Source organism: Chamaea fasciata, unplaced genomic scaffold (genome assembly GCF_029207755.1).
Source record: "Chamaea fasciata isolate MVZ Bird 193981 ecotype frontalis unplaced genomic scaffold, bChaFas1.0.hap1 SCAF_24, whole genome shotgun sequence".
Taxonomy (NCBI): domain Eukaryota; kingdom Metazoa; phylum Chordata; class Aves; order Passeriformes; family Sylviidae; genus Chamaea; species Chamaea fasciata.
Genome location: NW_027094109.1, coordinates 531,353 through 550,362, shown reverse-complemented (window position 1 = coordinate 550,362; position 19,010 = coordinate 531,353). Strand labels below are relative to the sequence as shown.

Sequence of the window (19,010 nt, the reverse complement as noted above, 5' to 3'; positions counted from 1 at the left end):
TTATAAATACTTTATTTATAGCACCACGAAAAGTAAGAATATTTCACCCCATCAGAGTACACACCTGGCCCTATTCTAATGTACTCACTCTCTGGCTGTTGGCTTCCTTTGACTTCCTCATTTCTACGAAGACAGCTGTATCCCAGTTTTTAGCTGTATCCCAGTTTTTAAGAAATAGATGTGCAAAGGGAAAATCAAGAGTGGGCAAGTAACAAGTATCCAGAAGGACCTGCAGTTTCTGTTGCAGTATTCCCCCTCCCTAACAGTGCTGAACACAAGGCGGCTTCTTCCCAAACCGGTATTTCCTGTTTGTTCCCTGTGCTGCACAGGTGACTGAGCTCCCTGCTGATCAGCACTTCCAGAACCTGATGGATGACGACAAAACACCTTTAAAACCCCAGCTACTGCAGGAATCTCAACACTCGGGCCAGAGCTTCCCACACATGACTTGGCAGCCAAAGGGGCTGGAGCACACAGAGCTCAGCAGGTGACACCTCCAAATTCCAACACCACAGCATCCATTTCATCCATAATTGCACAACTCCTTCTTACCAGCAGTCTGAGGTTATTTCCTATGAGCACTCCTGTTTCTGTGCACCCAGGCTTTGCTTTGTCCTTAGCTAGCACCAAGAAAATTCTGAGTCTGCACAAGAGAGAACGGGTCAAAAACCTTACCTTCTGTTCTTTTATGACCCACTGGGGATTTGTCAAAAATGTTTCCTAAGCAGAGGCACATCCTGATTCCGAAAGGGGCCAGGTACTAATTAAACATCCTGTGTGTGCAGCAGCAAGGGGTTTACATCTCAGTGGTGTCTGTTTCCAATGCCATATCCAATGTCTATTCCTTGTTAGCTGTAATCAGATCCAAAATCTCATTTACAAAGTCTCCATCAGGCAGAGCAGCACCTTTTCTCCCAGTGGCACTGCGGAGTTCATTAAATATGTTACACACTCCAAAGGCAAGGTGGTATTTCAGTTACTTCAATAGGACACACAAAAATAATCAAAAAATACAGATCCAAGTTACTGTCGTTTCCCTGTGGAAGGCACAGAATAACTCCACAAGGCAGGGAACATTATCCCAGTGCCTTTTCCAGTACTTGAAACTCCCCGCTGACCCAGGCAGAAGGGAAGATGAGGTTACCTGCTGGTCCTCTGCAAATATTTATAAAGCCCTACACAGAGCAGGAGATGCTGCCACAGAACCTCACAATCCTGTGAGAAGTATTACTGAAAACCCTCTCAAAAGAGAGGAAGAAGTGTGGGCATATTTAACAACACACATGCAGAAAAAATGTCCTGCCGCTGGTTTTCAAGGAGCTGACGAGAAATGGGGAAATATTTTTACTGCCAGACCAACCCCCAGCACTTCCAAGACCTGTACAAATGTCCTTGGGACTGACCATGACCTTGAATTATAAGCACATTAAAACAATGTTAGAATTTCTCACCATTTCACTGCAAGACTCAGAGTTTGTATTTTCAAAGCTCCAGTCACGGAGTCAAACAGCAATGAAATATTCTCCGTTTTCAGTATAATCATTAAATTATCTTGTGGAGGAAAGGTGAACAACATGACACATCTTGCAATCGAAAACTCAAACTGGAAGGCAAATAAAATTATAATCAAAGCACACTTTGAAAGGCGTCATTTTTAAAGTCAGACTTGTGATTTTCAGTAACTTGATTGCTGGTTTTTAAATGCTGGAGGGGTCAGTCCTACCACAGACGAAAAGTCACTGCAAAAGGTGAGCATTTCTTTAAAATGAGTCCTTGGGTGCAGAAATGAAGTGTTTTGCTCCCTCTGCTCAGGCCCAGGGCCAGGAGGCAGTGCTGGACCACAGGGACCCTTCGCTCCTCTCCCCCTGAGGTGGCCACAGGCCCTGGGCAGAGGAAATTCAACATCAGTGGACAGAGGAAAAGCCAAAACCCTCCCTGGGAGATGACAGCAACATGTTTTAATCAAATAAACTTCAGGCACAAGTGCAAACTTATAAAAGGTCAGTTCATTGCGCTAGAAAAACTAAACAAGTAAAGTACATGAAGGAGAAATCCATACTGCTTCCACTCATGGACTTGTTTTCCATTTCGGAAGGGAAGGGGGAAGGGAGAAAGGGGAAGTGGAAAAGGGGAAGTGGGAAGGGGAAAGGGGAAAGGAAGGGGAGGAGATGCAATATACGCAACTGCATTTTATCTTTTTCATTCTACTCTTGCGTATGTACGTAATTTTAGTAATTTTCAGTCCATTCCAAACGTACTGCATTCTTGTAACAGCACAGCAAGGCAGCTCGGAGACAGGCCCTCTCTTTCACTCAGCTTTATCTCATTCCTTGATCTAACAGCTGCTCCAAAAGCCAGTCAGATCTGCCAATGCAGCACTTGTGAAGGAAGAATAGAAAATACACGATTACATCATATCACTCCAGATACTTTTTCCCTTCTGATGCTTGGTTGTGCTATTTGCTAGAATTAACCCAACTGAACACAAAGAAAACACATACACATACTTCTTTTCTGTTGTTATTTTCTGCCATGATGGTATAAAGTGTGAAGAGCAGAGTTCACAGGGTGTGAGGAGGCGAGTTTATAAGGCATGAAGAGAGTCAAATGAAAACCTCAAAAATAGTCTACCGAGTCAGCTTGAACTTTTCCCCTTTCAGTAATGTTTTGCAGCAATTTGCCATCACAGCTAGGTGGTCTTAGCACCCAAGTACATCATTTTTAACACCCTTCCTACTGCTCAAAGGAGCAGAAAGTGCTGCAGAGGCCCAGGAGGAGGTTCCCACCCCATGAAGCAGCAGTGCTTTCACCATTGTTCTAAAGTCAATGAACTCTGCAATTGCAGAGCATTCCTCATGTGTCATTAAGCCTGTCTTCACAGAATCCAGAGGAGAAGTGTGTGGTAAAATCCCTAAGTGGTACCACACTCTCTCAAAGGGTTGGGCTCCAGGAGGCAGGAGTTGTTCTGAAGCACATTGGTGCTAGAGCACGGGGAGCAGAGCCACTGATAACCCGTGGCGCCATTCATCCTGCACAAATACACTCCTTTTTGGGTCCTCCGGCTGCAAATTAACTCACCCTGGCTTTGTGAACCCACACAAAACTCACCTTCACAGCAGCAGGTTTAAAGCCCTTCCCTCCAGCCCCACAAGCCCTTTGTGCCTGCAGCCAGCGGCCCCTGCTCAGCGCCCTGTGCTGGCAAGGCTAACACCAAGAGCCACATCCAGCGGCAGCTGCACTCCAGCTGGCATCCCTGCTCCTGCTGCTCCTCACACAGGGGCCAGCAAGCACTCCTAGCCCTGCCTTTGTGGGGCTTTCCTGGCTGCTCTGTGGCAGCGCAGTCAAGCACAAATTCCACTGCTCACTGACTGCATATTGGCTCATCTAAACTGATTCCCAGTGCTTGTAACCATTCTCGCTCTGACATTCCCCCGCCAAACAAGACAGGAGAAACGAGGAAAATTAGAATCAAGGAGCTGGATTCGAGAGTCCTGGAAGGGAAATCTTTATCGTCACAGAGTCCTTTGGTCAAGTGGCTCACGTTTTCCCTTGGCTGAGCACTGAGCTGAGTAACAACCTGAGCACTGAACTGAGTAACAAATTCTCAGGGGGATAAAGTTCTCCCCCGAAATTCATAAAGCAGCAAAGCCAAGACCAGGATTGATGCTGTCTGCACACCCAACAACTGTGCAGACCCTGCAAATCCCACACTTCTTGCTAAAGGGACAGTGACAGCAGCAGCCAAGCACCTTCTGTCTACCAGCCCCAAATGGAGAGAAGAACAGAACAGCAAATAAAGGAGTTGTGCCTTTTTGTCTGTGAATTTTGAGATTTAAAAGTGTCTTGAATATGTATTTTAAACGAGCAAAGAGATGATCCTGAGCCTAAAAAGCAAGAAAAGGGATTGGAAAACGTCAACACAAACAGGCTCCATACAAAACAGAACATTGTATTCAGGGTCTGTTGGCATCTGGAATTATTTATGAGCAGCTGCTCCTGAGAAGTTCCATGTGTGGCCAAGCACTGAAAAGTGAGAATATGCTCAAACCCAGGGACATTTGCTGGAGAAACGGTTTTTGTGTGATTCGTGTGTCTCCAATGCTTGTTAACACTGAAGAGTGGAGAAAAGCTGTATTATTTCTGCAAGTCATCAGTCCTGCACACAAGGGAAGAAGCAACATCTCCACCAAGGTTCTACCACTCCAGAACTGAGGAAAAGCCTTTTTTGTCAACTGCAGAGACACCACTGGGAAACTGGGGGAAATTAACTAAAAATTAGGCAGGGACTTTGCACAGAAAGGGCTGTAAGCTGGGGAGATGTCCCACACAGAGATCACAGAGATTCGGGCAGGTTTCCATGAAGTATGTAAGAAAACTGTTGTCACCTCAACAAGGCTAAAAACACTGCATAAACAAAGCCCAGGAGCACAACACAGCTTCAGAATCAATACTCAGTTGGAATTTTGATTCATTCTGTGCTGCTTGTAGATATACATGCACACAGAAACCACGAGAGGTCTTCATTTTGGTTCTTTTTTAAAGAAAAAGCTTCCCATTTTGCACGCAGAAGCAATCAATCACGGATGCTTTTATAAGCAGGGGAAAATATAGTTCAGGTGTCCATTTGCATTCCTAAACCAGACCATGAAGTGTGTCATTTTAAAACAACAAACTTCACTGGAAACAGCGAACTTTTTTAGGGTGAAGCTGGTAAGGGCAGCCAAGGCAAGGATTCAAGCGCTCCAGGACAACAGTGCGCTTGCACACCGCATTAATGGGAGAGAAGGGAAGGAATTGGTGTGTCTAACATGGCTTTTTCCCCACAAGAACTCCACTTGTGGTGCTGGGAGCTGTCACAGCAGTTTTTCCAGTAGCATAATTATATCCGCATGAAACTTGCTTCCCTCTCCAGAGTCCAGCAGGGGGAAGGAGGGGGTGTTTGTCTTTTCTTTCCAATAATGAACCCCTGGCTGGCAGCCTCAGCAGCTCTGCTGTTTCCCAAACTCACGCTGGCTCCAAGGCTGCAGATGGAAGCTCAGCTCCTCCATCATCCCAGCAACTACATCCCAACATGTGCCATAAAGAACAACTCTGGGCTTTGCCAGAGCAGCCCCCACACAGGAGCAGCAGAGCTCTGACACTTCCACAGCTTCCCAGGGGGATTTGAGGATCAGATATGGGAAGTGATCAGAGGCTTTTTAATCTCATTATATTGCTCCTGCAAACAGCTATGAGCAACCATGGCAGTATTAAACAAATTAGTTTGTAGATGAAAAAAGTCAACACAGCTTTGGTTAACCTTCTGGGCACAAATTCAGTGGCTCTTTGCAACCACAAATACCAGGATATAAGAACGACCATCCTCTGAAATCGGTATCTGGTGTGTGCTGGCCTTGTTTCCCCCACTGTTAAAAAGGAATGGAGATTCCAAGCCCATGAAAATCTAAGCGTTTTCACGTATGCTCAGAAGCAGCTCCCCTGGTACCACACGGAGCTGGGAAAGTCCCTTTAAAGGAACCTGTCAACACTGAGCATCAGATGAGATCCTGCAAGACGAGGACATCAGCGTCGTTTTCTCTTCTTGTTCTTTTTCACAAGCCATGCCTTGTTTCTGGCTAGGCAAGTCCTCCAGGCAGCCTGCTCCCCTCCCAGTGTTCCAAATAAGACCAATTTAACAGCTGAAAAGGCTCAGATCTGCTCCTACACTCTGGCTGTTCCCTGGGCTGACACCACCAAAAGTTGGTTTCACAGTAGATTTTGCTTATGCAAAAATATGTTAAGAGGAGTCACTGCCTTTATTCCTCACAGGAGAGTGCCCAAGTATCCAACACTTGGTATCAAATTTGTTAGGACACATGTCCAAGGTCAAAACCCACTGTTATTTCACCTGTAGCAAGGGGTTTGCTGGGTGCTTGATGCCATTCAAAGTTCTGCTAAAGGAAAACATGAAAATCTGGACATGGTCCCTTTTCCCATCACTCCAAATTACGAGATTTGCTCAGAAACCATGAAAAAAAAAATGTACCAAGCAGTCAAATAATCTTTTTATTTACCTTTTGACTCTCAATTGCATAGACTTTGGGTTGTCAAAAGCTTTCTCCTAGCACATATTTACTAGAACACAAACAGATTTTCACAGAGCCACTGTAGGCATATGCACTTGAAATAGTTGGGTATTTTACGTAATTTTTTAAAAAAGCATGGCATGCACTGGCCCAGCACATTTACACTCCCAAAACAGAAGCCAGCACAGTGACACTGCAAAGAGATACAATGCACATTTACAAATCACATTTATCTCATACAGCAAGCAAAGCTATTCCACTAAAGTATCAGTAAGAGCAAATGCAGAGAGAACAGTAGACTGAAAAGACTTGGAAATATTGTATTTATTATTTCTGAAAAAGGTTTATGTGGTATCTTGTTATGTTTCACTTTTAAAAGGACAAAGCCTTCTGAAATACACAAATGAAAACAAGGGGACAGAGAATCAAGCCTGTTTGCACAGTTAAAATACTCCTTTTAAGGGCTGAAATCTCACCTGCCACATTCCAGTCCTGAACAAGGTTCGAAGCACTAATTTATAAACTCTGGGGGAAAAAACTGTTGAAAAATCCTTGACTATTCAACAGCCCTGTGAGTAGGAAAATCTCTGTGTAATGCACAGTGAAAGGGAGAAACCCGAGCCCGCTGGCGTTCACTAGTGTCACACTCAGAACAGGGACACGTACCCGGTGAGCCGGACCCAGCGGAGAGTTACAGCCACAGAACTGCCCCTCCCAAGGGCGGTTAAATCCCACCAGGGCTGCACACTGCACCAAATCCATCTGCTAGGAGAAAGGAACCACCGTCACGGCTGCCCGTGTATCAGCTCCGTGTCCGGGAAAACATCATCTCTTATTCCAGAAAAGCCACATGATCCCCCGGCTGAAACTGCCCCCAGCTTGAACTGTCTGAAGCAAGAAAGAAGCTGAGTTAAACTCTTGTCAATGCTAATGAACAAGGGCTTTCTGGTCTTTAACATTACGGGAAGTATCAGGTTAGAAGTCCTTCCCCAAACTGGAGAATTTAGACCCTCAAGGAGCCTCAGAGTGAACCTGGAGTAAGTCTGTAACCCCAGGAGCAATGCTGTGTCACCTCTGGATGCTTCAGGAGCTGAGTCAGGTGTGGGACCTGCCGACGGGAGAGGCAAGGCACAACCCTTTATAAATGCAATAATCTGACACAGATGATCCGGTACATCCAGCCTGCTCCTGGACATGCCTGGCTCTTCCCAATACAGCCACTGCAACCAGGGGTGGCCTCTGCCACCACAAACCTCCTCGGACCAGACTGAAGGAAAAATGGAACAGATCTTTTAGCAAGCACTTCTACTGCTGTTTTACCCAGAGGAGGAAGCAAACTAGATTAAATGCAAATTGCATAAGGAAAGGCAACTGACGGAAAAGCAGGTGTTGGACTCCAATATGTCTCCAGAGGTCCTGGGATAACTAATTCCACAGTCACACTTTGAGAGGGAGTGAACACGGGGCGTAAGAGAAGCTGGAATACAAATGATGCTTTAAAGCAAGGTACCAAGTTCAAATTCCTACCCTCCTTCTCCTGTCATCCCCACTCTAAATCACACTGTATCTTCCCATCAGCAAAAAGGAGCCGCTGGGAGTGTGAAATGCACCCAGGTGCTGAAGGTTATACTTCACCTTCTTTCTGCATCCCCAACTCAGGCATGTTTGCAAGCTCCAGAAACAGAACACACAACCTCCTTCAACAAATACACAAGAGTGAGCAGCTGCACCACTCCATCCTAAGGAGTTGGACGGAATTCTAGAAATGCCCACTCCTTCTCAGACCTTGCCACTGCATCCTGTCACTATACCCAATATTCAAACAAAAAACCACACACAAAAGGTGTTTATCTTCCTGGTTTTCTGTTTTTACAATAAGAAACACTGGAGCCTACCCTGCCCTGACTCAACAGCTAATGAGCTGCCTGGTCTTTATCCTCAGGACTGGGAAGTCCAGATCCCATCCCAGTTCTGCTTTCTGTCCATCATGCCCACCATTTCAAACTCACCTTATTTCTCCTTTTCACCAGAGATTCTGTGGGGTTTTTTTCCTCTTTTCTTCAGGCTGATAACTGAATGGAAGCTGGGAATAACATTCCTTTTTTCAACATAGGCGAAAACTGAGGGATGTAATTCCCTTTAATGACAACTATCAGGAGCAGACTAACAAAAGATTAAACTGTGGTCACTGACACCAGACCATAAAGTTTTCATAAAGTATTGAATAATCAGGAGAAACACAGTTCAACACAAAGAAAGATTAAACCAAAATGCTCGACAAAGCGGGATTAAAGGATTATTTCTGTATTTTTGATATAAATACTGAGGATATGTCACACAGGACATTGTTACCCTGGTTGTTGCAAAAAGACCCGGGGGAGCCAAGGACATGCTCACTAACAGTCTGATGAAATTGTCCCCTCCTTGCAGAAGAAAAAATGCGGGTTTTTTTCCACAGAGAGCATCCCCAGGGGCTGGAGCCTGGGAAAGCTGTGCGCCGGAGCTGGAGGGCGTGCAGAGGTCAGGAGGAGAGGCAGCTCAGCCGTGAGAAGGGGACACACCGTGACACCCAAGTCACCCTGAGCTGCCTGTGCCGAGCACCAGCTCTGAACATCAATCCCCCAACCTGGCTCAGATGATGTTCCCCATCCCGGGAACGTGCATGGCTCTGCCCCTGTCCTCCCAACCACTGTCCTGACACGAGCTCACCACTGCTGCTTTCTGTCCCTCTTCCCTCCAGCCCCAAAGCCACTGTGATGGGTAGGGCAAGGACTCTGCAGCCCTCTGATGTGCCACTTGGATGTTTTTCCTGAAGAAAATCTGCATCAGCACAGCACATTCACTTTGACATCAATAACCAGCAAACTCCCCGCACTCCAAGCATGCATCGGGAGCACTGGAGTGAGAGCAGGAAGTTAAAAATATTCCTATAATCCTGTTAAATGCAAGCTTTGCTTCTAAAAGACAATACCAATTTTATCTCTATGCTGAAAGGCAGGACATGAGCAAGAGATCTGCCTTCAGACAGCCAACCTTAATAAGCTCATCCTGACTTCAGTCATACTCTGGACTCTGCACAAGTGACAAAAAAGGGGATGTCACTGCCAGAACTAAAACCTATTTAATCTGCAGACTTCATGGATGACAAGATCCATTTGGAGAAAAACTGCATAGATTTTATCAAACCACTGCTAAACTTTGTCTGTCTTCAGCCAGAAACCTCATCCTGCACATACTGACATTTCCAGCTTTCCAGAAATATCAGACCTATCATTCCCAAGGGAATTCACACCAAACACAAATCCTGTAGCTCTTATTTACAAAATCCCCTCTGGCAAGGATGTGGCTCTATCCCCGGGTAACAACATATTGCCAATACACTGCATTTTGTGCTTTTTCCATGACAAAGGAAGCTGGGGAGTGTAAAGCCTTTAGCATTAGCACACTAGACACAGTTAATTTTTAAATACAGTTTTGTTTCCAAGTAAGTGTAACCAAAATTTTCCAACTACCTTTCTCACAGTGCCCAAGTCAAACAATGAGCAGATATCCAGCGGCAGCTCTCCTAAGGATAAATACTTCAAGGAAGAAAGAAAACATAGACAAATTCAAAGAAATTTTGCAGTCCTGATGTGAGCTACTCTCCTTCGGTTTCTGGCAGCGAAAGCGAAGTAGGAGGAGTCACCATAAATTACCAGGACTTTGTTGATAATGTGTTAAACAGTGAACTAAGAACCTGCATCTCCAGCTTCTGGCACCTTGGTTCATAAATAACTTCTGGTGTGGTAAAACCGCCTTGATCTGTAACCCAGGTAGGTGGCAACAGCAAATTTTAAACGATACTGGGCCCACAGTTCCCTTCTATTTTCCTCACCACTAAATATTTATTCACTCTCAGTCCTGAAGTAGAAAATCCCAATTGAACTGCACCGGCACCAGGCATACGTCCTATCAGGCACAAAACAAACCGGAGCCCAGGGTGAAGGAAATCATTTGCTCTGAAGATAATCAGCACTGCCTCATTCCACAGGAATTTTAACAACACACACACGATAACCTGGCCCTCCAGAATTATTGCCCCTAAACCCATATCCCATCCACAGCTCTTAGTTATCCATTAGAAAGGAAAAAAAAAATACGCTCAGCACAGAGCCCTTGTGACTATTGCTGTTCTCACACGGAGTGCACACTGTGTGCTCCTCTCTGCTATGCACAGGATAGAGTACATTTTTCATAGAAAAAATGCATTTTCTGCCATGCTGATAACCGCATTCTACGCACTTTACCCGAAAATGCCTCAAGGACTGCTGTCACAAAAAGGACTGGATGCAAGATTAGACTTTGTCTGCTTTCTCCATGCTGGTGGGAGCTCCACAGCGTAATGTGGCTGAAGCAGGCAATTAACCTTTCTCCATTCAAACGCTCAACCACTTAAGACACACGGTCATTTCCATGGGTTTAAATACAGCAAAATATTAAAATGAGCTCGCATTCGCTGGGTGGAAACCCCACGCTTGCCTTCCTTAATCCCGCTCTACGTTTTTATTAGGCTCCGACCAAGTGTGAAACAATTCCATTCCTCGGAGACCCGGTCTCAGCACGCCATTGATGAGGGTTAAAATAAAAGGAGGGGAAGGGAGGCTCGTCCCGGAGGAGCGTCCTGAGGGCATCGCTGGCACTGACCTGTGCGATCCATCGAGGCCGCTCCCGGCTCCGGCCCCGGCTCCGGCCCCGGCTCCGGCTCCGGCTCCGGCCCCGGCCCCGGCCCCGGCTCCGGCCCCGGCTCCGGCTCCGGCTCCGGCGGTGGCCGCGGCCGAGCGGCTGCCGGGGAAGGCGGCGGCGGCGCCGGTCCCTCCCTCCATGTTGCGTGTACGGCACACAGCGAGCACGGAGCACACGGAGAGCACAGAGCACACAGAGCACACAGAGCACACAGCGAGCACGGAGCACACAGAGCACACAGAGCACGTACGGAGCCGCGGCAGCGGCGGGATGGAGCTGCCGGGGGAAGGAAGGCGGCAGCGGCTGGGGCTGCTCCCGCGCCAGCCCCGCTGCCGATGCTCCGGAGCCCCGGGTTTAACCCCCTCAAAAAGGGCTGTTTAAAAAGGAAAAGTACAAGGCAGCTCGCGGGTCTGGGCTCCCATCCTGCACTCACTCAGCAGCACCGATTCATGTTTTCCTGAGGCTGCTACATGCATTTCAGCTGTAACCCTTTCCCGGCTGCAGGATGAAAAGGCATCTCTGAGCACCTCCATCCCCCTCCCTCGGATCCACGCAGGGATCTTTTCACCTGCTCCGCATGGTCCGACCTCTAAATAACACTTAAACAAGTGACCAGTTAGGACCATACGAGCAGGAGTTATTCCCAGTTCTGCCAACTGGTTAACCTTGGATATATCACATAAATGTGTTTGCTGTTCTGCTTCCTCCTTTTGGAAAACAGGGTAATATTTACTGCGTTCCCAGAGGAGACCTGTAAGCCTTAATTTATTTCTCTGTTTATGCAACCAGTTTACAAAGGAGCTGTGTAAAAACTGCTATGACAATTTCTGGTTCACACACCAAACCAGAAATGAGAAATAATTATTGCAACCCAACTTTCAGACCCCATTAAAAGACTGAAATCCTTCACCAGACCAGCAGTGCAGCAGTGAGAATGACGAGCTCTCCATCCGAGGCACTGAGGTCTAGCAAATAAGAGGAAAGCCTGGATGATGGATGACCCTCAGTCCTGGCTTGGCCATCAGCTTGTTGTGTGACCTTCATCAAGTTATTTTAATCTCCCTGTATTGGTACAGAATGCAGAGCTGTTCTCACTTCTGTGAAACGGCTCAAGATTTTCAGCATTGTTATCACTGCTACTCCTGCCTGAAGCCTGAAGGTACAAGCTAGACTTTGTAGCAATACTGGATATTTTCCGGCCGCAGCCGATGGAAACTCCATGTGAAATCTAAAGGTTTTGCACATAGCTCCTTTCAACTCAGTAGGATGCTGAGGGTTATCAGTGTAAATAAAGATTTTGAGGAGGTGAAATTCTGTATGCTTTTTGGACTCAGCAAGACACCAAGTTCAGAAAGACAGAAAGATTTCCAAAAAAACCACCTTTTTGTTTAAAATTGAACAGAAGAGGCTGCACAACCCCAAATTATACAGAACAGTCCGTATAACTGTTCTTTTTTAGTCTGGAATAGTTGGATCGTGCTGCTTGCTAAATGGTGTATAACTGAGTGACAATAACCCCTTTCATCAGCCCTGATGCCTAAGGACACAGCCAGGCCAAGCATGAGCTCAGCACTTACAGGAGACAGAGAAGATTCAAGCTTGGCAAAGCTGAGCAAAGTCAAACAGGTTATACCCGTTCTGTGCCTAGAAAGCTTAATGATCCTTTCCAAATCCCTCTTTCCCAATGCTAATTTTTCTTTGTTTCACCAAAACAGACGTGCAGGAATGGGACAACCTAAAGATAGAAGAATTTAATTGGAAACAACATGTCCATTTAGGAAAAAAAAAGCTGTTCTAATTTTGCATCAGTGGCTGCTGGGCTGCAGAAGTTGTTTCAACACCCTTCCTGACCCTGGACCCCTCAGCTGCAGCTCCCAGTGACAGAGACCAAGGGATACTGGGTGGATTCATCCCGGGGATTATAAACCACAACTGGTGGGCTTGACTTCTCTGACTTGAGTGGGGGAAGTTAATTCAAATTCCAAGACAGGAGAAAACAGAAGCACACTGAGGAGTGAAGGATTTGCATGAAGTGATGGGGACAGAGCCAGGGCAGAGGTCCCCAGCGGTCCAAGACCCCAAAGCAACAACAGAATGAGAACACAGCGTGAGAAACCCTGGGGAAATTCTCCACTCAAGTGTACTACAATAAAATACTGCACCCTAAGGTGATCACAGAGAGAAGAGAAACCTCCGCTTAAAGGAGTGAGGCTAAATCCCAGTTCCACAGTTCCTGGTGAACAGTGTTCAATCCATGCCGAATGAAACAGAACCAAAGCAAAACCAAAGCTGTCACTTCAGAAGATCAAGTATAAAAGCACAACAGACACTGTCCACACAGCATCTGCCACAGCTTAAGGTCTGCTACCTTCTAAAGGAGTAGAAATAGCTGGGGGGGGGAAAATTAGGGAAATGTATTCACTACAGCTCCATGAGACTCTTCCAACCACCCGGAACCTATGACAAGCAGAGAGAAGGTGCACTTCGGTGCAGAGACTGAGCCACGCACTCCCTACACAGGCAGGTGTTGGGGGCACCGCAGAGGATTGTGCCCTGCTGCTGTTTCCCGTGTCTCCATGCTGAGATCCCACCTCCAGCTCCTCTCTCCTCACCCAGAGCTACCTGTTCTCCTGCACTTAAGCTGCAAACCTACCAAGGCCAGAGCCTCTCTTGCTCTTCATCTGTACATTTTTCAGGGCAGCACAGCCTTTTTCCAAGGCCAGAGCTTGGGACTGCACAGCTAAACAGTAATAAGGATTTTGCTTCACAGCTAGCTGGAAGTCACCAGTTACTAGGAACACCACTGTCCATGTCCACGTGTTACATTTAAAAAGGTCTTGAAGACATCTCTTAGACAACCAGGCTCAAAATTGCTGTGGTTTGATGAAACCTCACAGGTTTCCTGCACATGAGCTGCGTTCTTTCTGCTGGAGGTAAGTTTTGACAGAAATGGATCATTTTTCTAATGCAGACAAGATCTCTCTCCAGCTAGGTTTGCTTTCCCTCTATTTAGGGCTTGAATTATCACAACAAGAAAACTAAAAAGTGTGACTCAAATTGGGGGTTTGTTGCCGTTTTTTCAATTAGGAGAGCAGAGCAGAGAAGTATCACTAACTGCAAGCACTAACTTGCTGTTAAATTAGCAATTGGCTGGGAAAAATTTCACCTCTAAATCCTTGGAGTAAGAGGGGGTGGCTGAGAATCAAATTCAAAACAAATCTCCAACCTGGAAAGCTGCTCAATGACATGGTTGCACCCATAGACCAATTTATTTAACTTCAGGTTGATAGAGCTAACACGGATAATTTGATTACATAATGATTCAGCTTTCTACCACCTAAATAAATTTTGGGAAGCTGCAACAGCAACTTCTGTTTCAGACGATTCTCTCCTAACAGAAATTTCTGTCAACCACTTAAGGAACAGGATTATGCAATTCTTTACCACTTCTCACCTCTGCCAGTACTCTCCTTCCACCTTTGATAGTTTCTCTGAGTTTAAACACTATTCCATTTAAGAAGACAGAAGTGCCAAGCAAGAGAGGATTTTAAGTATAACCTTTTCGATCTAGGCAGAGAAAGACCAAGGATGCTACAAGCCTTCCTCCCTTGCTCTTTGCATAATTTTTCATTAAAAATGGATTGCCAATAATAATGTATGCATGATAAAACACTGTAGGATCGCTTTTTTTTCCAAAAGTAAATTAGTTTAATGTGAAAATAGTTCCATGTTAAGATATACAAATTTTTGAGTAAATTATTTGAAGCACTATCATTCTTACAAGGTATGTTACAACCACAGTTTTAGCTGCGGTGCTTGCACTGAAGCAAGTTCTGGAAACAAAGACCAATTGGACTGCTGGACTAAGAAACTAAAATATTTAAAAGAAAATCTTGCTGCTTGCCCAAGCTGAGAACTATTTCATTGCTAATTAATGATATAGGTCACAAACTGCTCTCTCCTGAGGACTATGACAGGACGTTTGCCTCCCCCAGCCACAGAGGGCAATTGTTCAGGGCCTGTTTAATGTAATTTTGTATGAAAAATGGTGGTTTTATACCAGAAGGACTCGGTGAATCACAGCACAAGAAAGAGAAAACCAGGCTGCACTTTGTGACTGACAGAACATATGTGAAAGCCTTTCAAGTTGTGCCCACATCAGAGGCTTCTCAGGCACAGCTAGGTCTGGATGAGCCTCTGAAGGGCTGTTTGCAGCTGTGCTCCCATATGAAGGCAAAAGTGCTGAGCAGGCACCTCCCATTCCCTGTCCAGAGGGACATTCCTGCACATTCTCCTGTGCAAGAGCTACGCCCAAGGCTCTACTTTAAATAGAAGCGTCCTGCCACTGCTGCACATCTCCCAGTTAATCATCTTAAGGGCCATTTACCCATTATTGCACCTCCAGGACAGTTATTGCATCTCCAGACCTCTGTCCTGCTGAACTCCTTCCTGCACCAATCTGCTGCAGGTGTGTCACTGATTTCAAAAACTTCAGAGTGTATGTGTTTACCAGGGGAAGGAGAGGAGAAACAGTTCGGAATCTCAGTGAAAACCCAGCCCTGCAGGCACCTCACAGCAGAAGGATGGATTGGGATGTGGAGACCAAGCTCCATTCACACTGGGTACCTAATGTGGGACATCTTAAGCTCCCAACCAAGACTTGTGTTTAAAGGTGTCAGATGCAGTTTTTGCTACAACACAGGCTGTAAAAGGAACACTCAGAAGCACAGTCATTGCTAGAGATGCCAAGCAAACACATGGAACAGAGTGTCCCACCTCCCCCTCCTAAAACCTGCGCAAGGCTGAGTCATCAGGTGGTGTACCTGTGCAAAGACATTGGCACAATCCGTGGCACAGCCCTAATGTTGCAAAGGCTGACACTCCAGAGTCAAAACCACACTGAAAACTCAGATCCTTTCTCTTGAGTTTGCATTATAAAATGCACAAGTGTCAAGCCCCAATAGGACACTCAGACTTCAGACCAGACACAGCACACAAAGAGGAAGCTAAGGAGCCTCTGCCTGGCTCCAAGTCCTGCATGGCACACACAGCATGTGTTTTTAAGTCATGAACCACAATCTTCACTGGTGGAATCCCTGCCAGAAAAAGAAACATGTACTCCCTGCAACTTACTGTAAGCAAAACCTTATTCCAGGGTAAAGGGAAACCAGCCTTGCGGAGCAACTAGATGAGTAATTCCAGCATTCCCACACTGCCTTTCTTCCTCCCCCAAAGTCTGAGCAAGCTGCTGCTCAGGACAAGCATGTGCTTGTCCTGTGGTGCTGTGCCCAAGGTGTGTCTCCGTGTGTGATCCACCTGCTCTGCTCAGCACGGTCCATAGTCCCTCAGCACCAGCCCTCAGGGAATGAGCAAACACTCAGACGTATCCCCTCAAAAGCATCTTAGGCATGGCAAAAGAGAACTCTGCAGTGCAAAGGAAATGGCAAGCTTTGTTAAAAATTTACATTTTCACAAGTTCACTATAGAGAAATAGATCATCAGTGTCATGGCTGCTCGGGAGCAGCTCGTTCCTTGGACTTGTTTCCACCTGGCTTAAGCCTTGAAAACTTGTCTCACCGAGCCTTGAGAAAGTACAAGATAAGCTACGAGGCCAAGAAAAACTCCTGAGGGATGAAGAGCAGAGATGTGAGAGAGGGAAGCAAGCACAGTAATTATCATACACAAGGTCTGGGTTTCTTCAGCCTTGGAGAAAATAGGAGCAGGTTCAGCAGCTGGGAGAAGCAGAGGCAACTCGGGGAGAAAAGGTGTTTGAGCTCCTGACACTGCTGTGAAGAGCTCTGCCACCCTTAAGACTTATGGCCAAGAGGGAAACTCTGTTCATCAAAGCTGGATGACAGAAGGGGCCCATAAGGGAGAGCCACAGTTTGAGAGTGAATGTGGTGGAAAGCAACCAAGTCCAAGCACTGGGGGAACAGATCAAATGGCAGCAGCACAGACACATTCCACTGCCTCCAGGTCACAGCTCCCCCAGGTAACAGCATCTGGCCCCCAAAAGGCAGCAACTCACAGAGCAGCCTCTTCTCCAGAGCAAGAGCTCTGCACCAGCAAGGAACCAGAAAAAACATCTTGCAAGTCATTTGAGCATCCATGTATCTATAACCAGAGGAGACTGCACAGAAGTTGAAAAATTTCAAATGCTTCCCCCATCTGTCCATCCCTCTCTTTTCTGAGCATCATTCCACATTTCCCCAAGACCCTTTTCAGCCCAGCCGCTCTTTAAGTACAAGCTGATCCTCTCTCTTTTGCCATATGAACTGAAAAATGTGTGTCGGTTGTGAGCACTGTGGACAGTCCAGACCACCCAGAGCAGTGCACCTTTAGGCTGCAGGAAAGTATCCCATGGGATTGCACAGTCCTTCCTCTGCATCAGGAGTAATCCGACTCCACACCTGCACAGCAGGGAGCTTCCCTTGTGGAAGAGCAAGGAATTGCATTAAGCATCTCTGGTGCAGCCGTCAGGCACTCGTTGTCTAAATACACAGTCCTACAAAGGACTCCAGTTTGCTTTTTCCCCAGGTGTAAAGCTGGCAATGAGCTGCTCTGGTTTTATATTAGGGAACCATGATTTGACTCACAGGAATACACTGTAATAGCTCTTGCAATAATTCTGCCTCTATCTCACCTCAGTCCCCTCCTGGATGAAAGCTGTTATTTAAAATGTCCCCCAAGACAGTTGCGAAGAGAGAAAGAGAGAATTTCTGTCTTCTGTGTCACTGCCTGCTCTTATCACAGCTATCGTTCTCCTTTCACTCTGACAGACCCTCTCTGAAACAGGGCTATAGTTTTGCCTGTTCAGACATTAAAGTTAGCAGATACCATGGTTTAAGTACCTCCATCTGTACACTCTCTCAGTTCTATTCTTTCTAATCATGTGCAGGCAGTTAAAGCTTCTTTCTCCACATTCAGCATCCACGTACTTAATCTAGTAAAGGATGGTGCTGATGTCCTCCCTGTGAAAAGCAGGGAGCTGAAAGTCAAGAAGAGTAGTGATTACTCAAACATTCCTCAAAACTGCCTGTGTAACCCTCCCAAGAACTTGCACTCAGTGCAAGGCATGCCAAGTTCTCCACATTAACCCATGAAAGAATGTGCACTGTTTCCTCAGAGATCAGTGATTTGGGGCTGATGGGGAAGTCAGGGCATTCATCCCAGGAGGTGAGTCTGTGAATCCTTCAGGAAGCTTCATTTGACTGAAGCTGGATTCCACACAGACACGACTGCACAGGAAAGCATCTCTAAATGACTCCTCATGACCTCTGCCTTGCTCTCATATTATTAGAAGATATTTTCAGAATCGTTCCTCCTCTACTTAAGTATGTTTTAAGCCATATCAAATGCCCCAAAACCTGACATCCAACTTTCACTTTGCCCTGCTCTTCACATCTCTTCATTGCTTTACTTCATCAGGTTCCTACTCAAGTGCTTTGTCTTTTTCAAGTTCTCATCCTTTGTTTCCTGCTCTCCACCTTATCACCTTATCACCCTGCTTTCCCACTCACATCCTTCACTGTCCTGCTGTCACTTCAGCCCTTCCACAACCTCTTAACCATATTTTTCTTTCCATTCTTTCACTCCTTCATTATTACAAAATGTCGTGTATCTCCTTTCCCAAGCGTTGCTTTTTAAGAAACGACTCTATGCTGCTACAATTTAAAAATCAAGTCTTTTCAAGCAAGTCTTGCAATTTTTAAACCTATGGAGAGAGGTTGGAAAAAGCTGAGGAACACCGCGTGGTTTTAGTTTTAACACTGTCCTTCTAGTGCCCCTAAATCAACACTTTATGCCCACAGATTTGATGGGCAAATGAAATGCTAACAAAATCCAGCCAAAGTTAAATCAGTTATCCAGAGGTCTTGACACAAGGTGTCTTGACACCTTGACACCAAGAACACTTGACAAAGTACAGGATTTGCTCTCTCAGGTCATTTATCCAGACAAAGGATAGACTGCTATGCTAATAGAGATTTATTTTCTCGGCTCTGGAAAAATGGCTATGCAAAGCATTCCCTCTCCAAGCACAACACAGGCGACAGTCTCTCCCCTGCTCTGCAGCAAGTCTGAAAGCTGAAAAAGGGAAAGAAATCCAGTTAAATCAGTTGGGACTGCTGAAGGGAGACAACACACAACACTGTCAAAGTGGGAGACACAGGAGAAGCAGCAGGAAGGATCAGCTCAGTGTCTCACACAAAATCCAGACAGTTC

General features: G+C 46.0%; 1 protein-coding gene across 3 annotated transcripts in view; it reads right to left on the bottom strand.

Annotated features, from left to right (window-relative positions):
- ARHGAP32 (Rho GTPase activating protein 32) overlaps positions 1–19,010 on the bottom strand; it is a 216,407-nt gene that overhangs the window by 160,171 nt on the left and 37,226 nt on the right. The window contains exon 1 of one of the 3 annotated variants that reach the window (XM_066203622.1): positions 10,749–10,818. The exons of the other annotated variants lie outside the window; for them this stretch is intronic. The gene's annotated coding sequence lies outside the window, so the exon portion shown is untranslated. Of the gene's footprint in view, positions 1–10,748; positions 10,819–19,010 lie in introns of those variants that run through there. 3 annotated transcript variants of the gene reach the window in all.